Source organism: Pleuronectes platessa, chromosome 4 (genome assembly GCF_947347685.1).
Source record: "Pleuronectes platessa chromosome 4, fPlePla1.1, whole genome shotgun sequence".
In the NCBI taxonomy this organism is placed as follows: Eukaryota; Metazoa; Chordata; class Actinopteri; order Pleuronectiformes; family Pleuronectidae; genus Pleuronectes; species Pleuronectes platessa.
The window spans coordinates 25,467,861-25,478,889 of record NC_070629.1 but is presented as its reverse complement, the minus strand read 5'-3'; positions in this window follow the sequence as shown (position 1 = coordinate 25,478,889).

The following is an 11,029-nucleotide window of genomic DNA, read 5'->3' as shown; positions in this document are numbered from 1 at the left end:
TGCACAGTTGTATTAGTGTGCACATGTGGATCTGTGTACCTCCTGTGTATGTGTGTGTGTGTAGGGAGGTGTTTAAACATGGGTGAGCTCTGCTGTGAGAGACGTCTCTTTTCTAGGCTTATCTGTCTTTCTGCCAGGAACACATGATCAGACCTGCTGCTTCTTTTATTTGAACAACACCTGTTGGTGATTCAGTTTATTCTCCTGTAGAGTAATATTCTTACCAGTGTTGCCTACATCCATTTTCTCAGTGGTAAAGATTAGCTTCAGAAACAGCAAGTAAGCAATGTGACAAAATACCACAAAATGAGCCACATGAATAGCTGAGAATTTTACGAGATAGGTTTTTTGCTCAAACCTCTAGGATTATGAAAACAGACAAGGTGTTTTGAATGCATAAGTCTAAAAACCCTTAAATGTTTGTAGTAGATAGTTAAATAGGAATCGATAATTATACATTTGATCCACAAAGGCAAATGAGGCAAAGCATTAAATAATTGATATAGCATTGTCGTCAAAAACAACAATAATGCTTTGTCATGTTTGTTAACTTCAACAGACCCTCGTTCAGAATCCTCCATTGTAGCCTCTTAACCTTCATGTCAGACAGAAGATAGTTGTTGTTCCTGTGTCCACTTAAAATCAATTCAGGTAGGATGACACAATGTGATCTCATGAAGCAGAACAACTCAGAACTTATACAACATATAAAATCCTCCTGCTGCTGGTTCGGTGTTCCGTTAACAGACTTTTATCAAAATCAACACACCTCTTTCCTTAAATACAATTAAACCGTAACTTAAACTGTGTTTCTTATTTTTCTATTAGATTGTTAACTAACCTATACATATTGGATTTAGAAATTTGTCGATGCTCATAACTTTCAGTGGTCAGTTTGACCATTTCTCTTTTTTTGTGAGATAAGTCAGGCTGATCTACAGAAGTACTACAGAGTGAAACAAATCTAATTCTACCTTTGAACTTTTACAATGAAATCCTTTTTATTCTCATGATGAAAAACGTATTCTCATGTGACCTGATGACCCCTCAGTCAAAGCCATTTTCCTTTTGATTGTACTTCTACTTTTTTTTTTTATCTATTTCCCACATTTTACTGCCAGCCAAGTCACCATTATAGCGTTGCTATGAATGGTTGGGTACATCTTTTTGAGACCATACTGATGCTTTCCCAAACACAGGCCGCTCTCCTAGAATGCGAGATTGAATTCAGGTGAAGTTTTGCAGACAGTTTAATGCTGTGAGGCAGATAAGAAGCTTTGATGTGTGTGATAAGATAGTTTGTCCCTCTGGGCTTCCATCCTCAACATAAATAATCTCCTATCATTCTGAGATTAAATTTTAATCCCCAGCTATTCGGCTAGGAAGTTGTGTTTTGTCAGCAGCCACAGTTTGTTGATTTATTGAGAGAAAATCATTCAGCAGATTGAATATAAATGGTATGACTTCCTGTGTAAAGAATTTATCAAGTGACACATTTTTTTCAAACCAGAAATCAACTCCCTTGAAGAACCAAAGAACAGAAAGTCACTCTTTCTTTGGTGGATATTTTTTATCCCTTCATCACTGTGGATCTCTCCAAAAGCTGTTACACAAGGCAGGTGGTCTCAGATTTCATGTGTGTGATGCCTGTTGTTATTTCATTGATGCTGTTAAAGAAAATTATGTTATGACTGCCAGTCGCACCAGGCGTCCCCACAACAGCAACATGTAGTGACAATTATCAAACTCCCAAATTAACCAACGATTCTGTCATATGGTGGGCGATTACACAACGACAAGACATTGGACTCTTCTGCCAATAGCAACAGAGACAGAGAGAGTGAGAGAGTGAGAGAGCGAGAGAGAGAGAGAGAGAGCTCATAAAATATAGCCTAAAGCAAATTAATGATAAAAGGAGAATATGAAGTGAATTTTCATCCTATTATCAACAACAAACTGTAACTGACGGAGCTGAATTCATCACATGGAGCATTTTCTCACAAACAAATGTTTGGCACGTCAGTGATAAAATAACCTACAGTATACTTAAGAAAAATGTTAAGTGATCAAAAGCATGCTTTAAAGTGCATATAACTTTTATATGGGAAACTACTCAAGATGATGATGCACAAAGAATTACTATTTCTTATGTGTGCAGACGAGGAGAGAGGAGCTGAAGTGTCATAACAGCACAATAGCAGTCATCATAATGTAGCTGTTTAATAACAAAGGAATATCATCATCATTTCATGTACATTTGTTTTTCATGAGTATATTTAAATTCTGGGAAACAAAAGCTGAACTTCAGATTTTGTGTATCCCAAAATGTCAGTTGCAGTCACTCTGGTCGATATGAACGATTGGTTGTCATGCCTATTCCAATTGTGCTCTACATATTATACATACATGCACACACACACACACAAATCTTGTCTCTTTACTGTGGACTTTCATACATCGCTGCTGTTTCTTTGGGGTTCTCATAAAAAAGGTGGAGTAAATTAAATGAGAAAATTAAATTATTTGCAGAGTACAAGCATTGTTCCCTCGAAGCATGCACCCAGATATACAGGTGCCATTACAAAATGCTCACTTTATTGTTTTTCTTTACCTGCTGGACTGGAGATTGGCTCTATCCCCAGGAAAAACCTTCTCTGTGTTCTGTTAATATTCCAACACACAATCTTTCAAAGTAATTATAGCGACCGATAGATGCAGGAAGCAGTAAAATGTTGTGTCTATTAGAAAAAGTCTTGGAACTTTACTTATCTTTTCACTTTGTCATTTTTACACGAATGAGAATATTTGTAGTATTTAACAAAAAAGAGGTGTGTGAGAAACATGAGGTTTGATTCCTTTCAACAATAAGCTCCACCATCATCTCCATGGCAACAATTCTCTCCATCACGACAGTGATGGCTTTTATCTTTGATACGTGGATCAAAACAGAAGAGATGGCATTAGAATAAATTGAATTTACATTATGATACGCTAAAGCTGTCTCAAAGGAGGAAATTGGGGTTAATGACAGTGCGGATTATCATAACGGGACAGGTAAGTGGTTTATCCACCTCAGAGAGCTTGTTACATGTTGTCTTGATACATGTGCACACACACACACACACACAGACACAGACACTGCTGGGTCAGTGAGACCATCTGTCAAAAATGCCTTGGTAAATTCATAACTTGCCTATGACATTAAATAAGTGGGTTACAAATGTATAACCCTCTTAAACATCACCCTGTTGATATTTTTGTTGTGTAGTCACATGTGAATGTCACAATTGTCTCCAGCTAATGGCTTTCTATAGTGCCGGTATTTGGTTTGCACACTCTGGGCTACCGTAAAAACATGGCAGACTCGCTCCCAAAGACTTGCTCCCAATATGAAAAGCTCATTCTAAGGAAATTAAAGCAATTCCTAGTTTTAGTTTTTAATATTGAATTAGAATTTTTTTTTTTCGCCAATGGGTCAGCCTAAATTCTATTCACTTGATTTTGAACACACACAGACAGATACACAGTGCAACATACAGAGGAAACTTTAGCAATGCAGGTATAATGTACTAAAGCTGTCATGCATGTAGACACAAATGTTATAAGTACACACACTCACACAACCACAAGGCTCGAACAAAGTACATGAGTTCACACTCATACATGATGTTGATTGAGATGCGCTTTTTGAAACATTGATGGTCAATGGTTATACATGCTTATTGATGTGTACATAATTCAAGATTTAAATTAGATTCCAAGAAGGCCTTTGAAATGGCAAACCAAGAGGAAGCTATTGATTTGCCAATCTGTATGCATGGAATCTGTGTAGATCATGAGTTTCTGATGCAGACACGCTGCGCAAAATATACATGTTTTTCCAAGAAAATGGCATAAAAGACTGTGCACCTAATTTAAAACAGGATTCATCGCATTGCCCATTTTCTCTTTAAAAGCTCATGATTTAAACTTTGTGTTATTAGACTGTTATAATCAGAATCAAGAATGCTCACAACCTAAGCAGAAGTACTAATTCTCTTGGTGTATAAAAACACGGACAATCACACAATAACTACAAACTTGGAATACATTTAAAGATATACAAAAATAAATTGAATAGGACTGTCGCTGGGTTTTAGAGTCGGGAGTTGTGACTGCCTCGGAAAGAAGCTGTCTCTAAACCTTGAGGTGTGTGTTCTGGCAGACCTGTAGGGCCTGCCTCAGGGCAGCAGGTGAAAAATCTCATCATTTGAACTTGTTTATTGGAGAATTGATGCTACTTCAATGTCCTTGAAATGTGAAGCTTCAACCAGCAAGTGGTCAGCTTAGTTTGGCATATAGGTAATATTTAGGAACAATGGCCTTAACCAATAACCCTCACTGTAAATGCTTAATATATAAGCACCTTCTAATCAATGTAGTCTTGATATAATGGTTGTAAACTTTTCTAAAGAATGAAACCAGACACCATATGTTCTCTCCCACAGAGACAAAGTCCTGACCTGCTAAAACCTAACGGTGACTTAGACCCACACTTCACCGGACGCATTACTCTGCTCAGAAAAGGGCAACGTGGAACCGATTTGTTGCTGACACCTTATTTATCACAATCCTGAGCAGTATAACCTTTTTAGAATGCAGCGTTATTGATATTGGCACTCGATAGCACAACAGCTACATCTGTTTCCATTCACAAACATGCTAGTTAACATTCATGGAAATCAATATACACGAGGAAGACAGGAAATATAAGTCAGTGTGATTAGGATAAATATGTTGTGTACCCCAGTACAGTACGTTCACAATTACATGTCGGCCCTGTGATAGACTGTAGACCTGACCAGGAGCGAATTCGCCTCTCTCCCAACAGCACATGCACTTTTCTGTTATATCACTGGTTTCATAAGTAACACCACAGTCTGATATAAGTGTAATTAGAGAAGTTCTTGATTGAAGAAGCAGAAGCAAATCAATTACCCTGCCGGTGATATTTTAAGATTCAGGTGAAAATTATTTTTTCTGCCTACTCCCTTTTGAAGCAGCTTGTTTGATTTGAAAAATGATCTCTTCATAAACTCTGTGTCTCACAGTAAAATGAATCCGACCCTAAGATGGAAAATCAGTTTTCATATAACCATGTAATTTCTTTTAACTTATTTTTTACACTTCAACCATTTTTGCCATTTATTCCCCATTTGGTCCTTTTTTTTATTTTAGCACCTGTTCCTGCTTATGTGTTATACATAAAATGTTTTTATTTAATTTATCCATCTTGTTCAGGCCTCACAGGGAGAAGAGACATTCAGTCTTTATGGGACCCTCCTTGCAAAATTAAGTATAAGTAAAAAAAATTGCATTGCATCTGTTAGTGAGTAACAACATGCGACTGAGCCATATGTGCTAAAATTTATCCTATTGATTTTATGAAGGTGAAGTGAAAATAAATCTTTTAAAAAGCCAAAATTAAAAGTTGTGTGCCTCTTATAAACTTTTGCCAGTTTTAAAGTGTCTGAAAAAGATTCTTCTGGAAATCTTCAATTGTGGTAATTTGAAAAGTCTAAGTTTTCAACACTCACACTGAACAGTGACTTGTTAATAAGCAACGAGTGAGGTGACGGAAAAGTGAGGTGTGGTCATAGAAACAGAAATCAACTGTACATACAATTTGCTCTATTTGTTTGTCAGTATCGGGTCCAGCTGAATGTTTGCAAACCGACTGTGTCCATCTTGTGTGTGTGTGTGGGGGGGGGTTAAGAGTTCTCCATGGTGTTGGAATATTGATGGGGCATAAACATGACGTCCTCAGACTACAGTGCCCTGGAGGGCCATAAAACATGAGAAGGCTCTCACATTACATCTCACCCACATCCGCAGCAGTCATTTACCTCACATCACCCCTTAGCTGCTGACATAAACAGCCTCAGGAAAACATATATTTGCACACATGTTTCTTCAAAACAAGGACGATATTAAACCAGCGTCTTTCTTGCACAAGTGGATTGCTACACCATAAAAATACATTTCTCCTGTTTAAAAAAATCGTTGTTTCAGTGTTGATTGTTGCTCACTCTGGCCCTCAGTATACATGCACCATTCTGGTACTGGTCACATCCCACAGTCTCTACCAGATGCCGTGATAGGAGGGTTCAACTACTCTACACGAAGGCAGTAATAAATACCTTCAAATTTCATTGGTGTGCCACAGAATCAGTGGTTCTTTGTGTGTTCGCATGATTCACAAATAACAAGAAGTGCAGAGGCATTCATGAGTACATGCTATTAAATGATGTGGCCTCAATATTGTCACTCACAGGACATGAAAACAGGAATTCATTCTTTCATATAGAAGTCGATTCTTTGAATAACATCACTTTGAATAGGTCGAATTGCCACTAAATACATACATCTGTGTAGCTTCAGCCTCCAAGAGGAAAATAACTCTCTTGTTGCAAATTCAACTGCTTGTCCAATCTTGTTTTTTTTCAAGGTCACTGTGACCTCAAGTCTTAGGCCTCATCAATGTGAAAACTACGGACCATAGATTCCTTTTACGTTTGGAAGCAATTTCCCCAGGAATTCAGAGATGATAATAATAGATTTTTTGTTGAAATGTCACAAGTCAGAGTCACCGTGACCTCACGTTTTGTAATCGTGATTTATTAAGAATGCCTGAAGGGAATTTAATTGCATCTCACTCGTTTAAGTTGACTCAAGGATGATCAGAATAGAAAAGACATAAACATACACGCAATAACACAAATGTTATATCTCTGAAATGCTTTGAAAGAATGTCATGATCTTAGCACAAGCCTTTTGGACTGACAAGAATTTGGTCGTCAAATGTCACTGTCTGTCCATCAATCCACAACTTTGACATGCGAATTATGCTTCATGACACTTATTTTGTGCGTATTTGCATGTTCGTTGTAAGCAGGACAGGTCTATATACAACCCACAACTCTGGTTGAAACCACATTCTGTCACAAATAACATTTAACTTAGAAATGGTGCCAGTGTATCAGTGATATCTGGCCAGTTGGTAACAATATGCTGTTATCAGAGGCACTTTGTTTTGGAAGCATGTAATTTTTACTCACCCTAATGACCTGAAGTACCATTACCAGGTTATTTTCTCTCATGCTCTTCTGACTTCCACTTACACTATGTCAGTTCAGTTAAGTCATTTATTATTCCAGGTTAGAAACCTGGTTTACAGTTAGGTGCACAAAGTAAAAGACAAAAATATATTAATAATCAAAATGCACTTTTATTTAAAAAGGCATAGAAATTACACAGTTATAGGAATATTAGTAACGTAATAATTAGTAGTAGTGTATGATGCATCATTTCACCTGATTCTTTACATCTTACATGATACAACGGTTTTATAATAATGTAATAATGTGACTGTTCAAGACGTGATCTTGCTATACAGCTAAGAGGAAGCTTTATTCCTCAAATAAATAAATAAATTAAAACTCCTCTCTCAAGCACTTATCAGTGTGTCAATGATTTCACTGCTGCATACCAAAGGTTGCCAACCTTGGTCTAGTCTGCCGACATTTGTGCTCTTTTTATTCCTCTTCATTTTTTGAGGAGTGGAGCAGAGGCATGTAGCAGTACATGGCATGCACAGTAATGCTTTGCAATCCTACAGCTGAATAAGCAGGAGCAGGCACTGTGACTGCGATCTGGGTCTTCTCCAACAAACAGTTTCCACCCGTCTTTAAAACCTTCTCTCTTTTTGATAAGCAAACTGGCCCACCTCAGTTCATTGTGGAAATGTTTTAATGACAGTTTGTCCTTTTTCTCATGTCTTTCCATCCAGTTTTTAACAGGGAATTTGAAGATGCACATGAAAACATTGTTACTCTTAACTCTGGCAAACCTGCCTTCTTTATTTCTTACTTAATTTATTTTCTCGCTTCATGTGAACCCATGTGCCTTCAGACACCATGACTGACTACAAACGGAAGGAGCCTGATTGAAACACCACTGAACTGCTGTGTTCTGCTTTTCCCCTGATTGGAGAACTCTTACTGTTGTTAACTTGCTAATTGAAATTACATTTTATGTAAGAATTTGGTAACTAGTTTTGCCTGTTTGTGCGTGTGTGTGTTTGTGTGTGTGTGTACATGCACTCACAGCAAGGTTGTTGAGGGGTTATTAATTAAGCCACAGTTAACAGGACTGGGAGTATGAGGTATTATTGAAGAGATAGATGTTCTTTAGTTATGTTGGCTCCATAGTGTGTTTATAAACATGGACGACAGAATATGTCTGAAGTTTCATGAATTAAGTGATGGTCACTGTAGACCAATGACATCATCTCTTCCAAACTCCTGTCATACTTTCCTTCTCTCTTACGCTCACGAAGGCACACACACATAATCACTTTTTTCAAAAATCACTCTCCTACCGTCCCACCTCTGATCACTGTGTGTTCGGTAAATGTCTTGAGGGTGTCTAGAGTCTGTGATCTTCTCAGCTCGCTGAAATAATTCAATCCACCTCTTGCTCTCCGTCTCTCATCCCTCTTTTTTAAAACTGTTCTTCCCTGTTTTCCGCCATTTTCAGTTCTTTCATGCTTTTGCCTCTTTCTGAGTCACCTTCTCAGTGTTTTATATCTAAACTAATAATTAAATCTTAAATACTATAATTATATGCACACAATTTTAATCACCTGCAGCACCTGCAGCTCCAGTTGCCCTTGCTAGTGCTTAGCGTTTGACAGGACTTTTGGAGGAATATCAGCAGCCCCTTTAGTAGAAGGTGGGTCTAAAGATAAATACAAGTTTCTCTGAAGAGAGTTCAAGACAAGTGTCAGAAAACTGGGGATAAGAGTTGCATGATCCACAGGGTAACAAATGTGGAGCTGAGATGAGGACTGCAAGAAATTAGAGAGCAGACGGCAGAACTAAAGCTGAGTCACAGCAGGCTCATGAAAGTGGTGAACCAAATCAGGACTCAGTAGTGTGGTACCAAGGGTCCCGTCAAGTTTGGACATGACCAAGGTGACTGGTGCTGCCTCACAGGTAGCATTTCACAGCCTGTTTAACCTTCATGCACAAGACAAGGCAGGAACATCATCAACCAGCACGGAACCCTGGAGCAGACCCTGAGCAGCTGCCTGAGGGCAGGAGAGGAATGCTACGGATGAGAGGCACAATCAACCCTTGAGAGATTGTGTAGTGGCCATCCATTCAGTAATGAATGGGGAAACATCTGTTAACGCCTTCTGAATAAACCTTTATCCTTTAACTTTATAACCAAGGAAGGATTCAATCATTTGTTTGCTGCTGGTCTTTATTCAGGTTTTCAGAGGTAAACTGAAAGAGACAGGTGCATGCTGGAGTTTTGTAAAAAGTAAGTTAGTTCTTGTAGTCTTGGCTGTTGATCTGGTTCATTTCACACTTAACTATTGAAGCCGGAGCAGGCCAGGTAACACACAGCCCCTTCTTTAAGTCTTATTACCCCAAACACCCCTGATTTCCATTGTGAATTAACACCCATGAATTCATTTAGGACTCATATTAGAAATAGTTTTATAACTCCCAAACTTGCCAAAGTCTACAGCCACTGACCAGGTGGTCCCACTGGAGTAAGGAGCAGCAAGGTTACTATTGATATTCAAAGGAATCCGTCAGGATATGCAGGCGTGCTCAGAAATGTCTAGGAGTAACCTGGAGAACCAGTTTCCCGAGCACAGTGCTCTGCAGTCCGATCCCTGTCCACAGCCTTCAGCTTGTTGGCACTGTAGGAAAGAGGAGAGGGCCACAGCCATCCAAAGAGCCAGTGAAGCGGCAGAGAGAGCCCGAAGATGGCTGAGACTCAAGAGAGGCGCACCAAGGGGGACTGAGCATTTGGCCATCTGGACAGAAGCTGGGGTCTGAACAGCCCCAGCTGGGTCGCCTGGAGGATGTGTATGATGTTGAAATACCCAAAATAATAAATGATTCTAGAATCATTTCCAACAATGTTTCCAGAAGCATCACTAAATCAACCTGCACTGTGAGACCTATAGTCACGTTTGTCTATTTTCTTAAGTATATATTAGACAAATTACTGTAAATAGACAACTGAAGCCTTATTATGGGAGTTGTGTGCCTTTTTGTTTTGAAACGCCCTCTGTCAGATCTCTTTTGTTTTGTATTTGATCAGATTTTCAGGTAACTTCATGGTGATATCGAGTCTGATTCTTTTATTACTAAACCTTCTCTCCTCCCTGAGTACTGGATTAAAAATAGGTGCCCCTACAGAAAAATTGAATAATGAAGACACAGACACGTGCTTAAAACGGTATATGGTAAAAACATAAAACTTCACTATAAGAACAAAATAACCACGGACGAAAGAAAGAGGGAATCGGGATAACGCTTATTCAAAACATCAAGCTCAAACGAATATGAACTAACACGTTATTTCTTTGAATTACTCTGAGTGTAAACCCATATAATGGGAGGCAGAGAGCGATATTTCCAAGTTCATAAGCTGCCCTCTTCAAAGTCTATTTCAGGAGCACATGGATGATGTATGTGCAGGATGAGACAATGGTGAGAGTCAGAAAGAGAGAAGCAAAACTAGACAGGCAGGATGAATTAGTTGAAAAATTGAAGCATGGATAAAATGCCGTGGATGAAAAGGAAAAACGAAACTAACTGGTACGAAGCAAAACACCAGAATAAACCTGGAGTACTTCATGGAAGAACAGTGACTGCCTAATGTCCCCATCAGAGGCACAGTAGTTCTAATAAATGAGCTTTAATGGAATCAGATATCATTTCCTTTGCTACTTTCTCACTCTGTACTAAAATCCCCTTTTACAATAAATGTTTAATCAAAGTTTGTTTAACCACCTCTGGGTAAAAATATAACTGAGTATTGGTAATTTTATCCAGAGGAATTTATCCGGCAAATTTCCACGGATGGTTCAAATGCTGGTAAACATCGATCAAACTCTCTGTAAGTTCTGCTAAAAAAATCCAAAACGTGTAAAATTTTCAATTAGAATAGAGATAACCATAAGCAA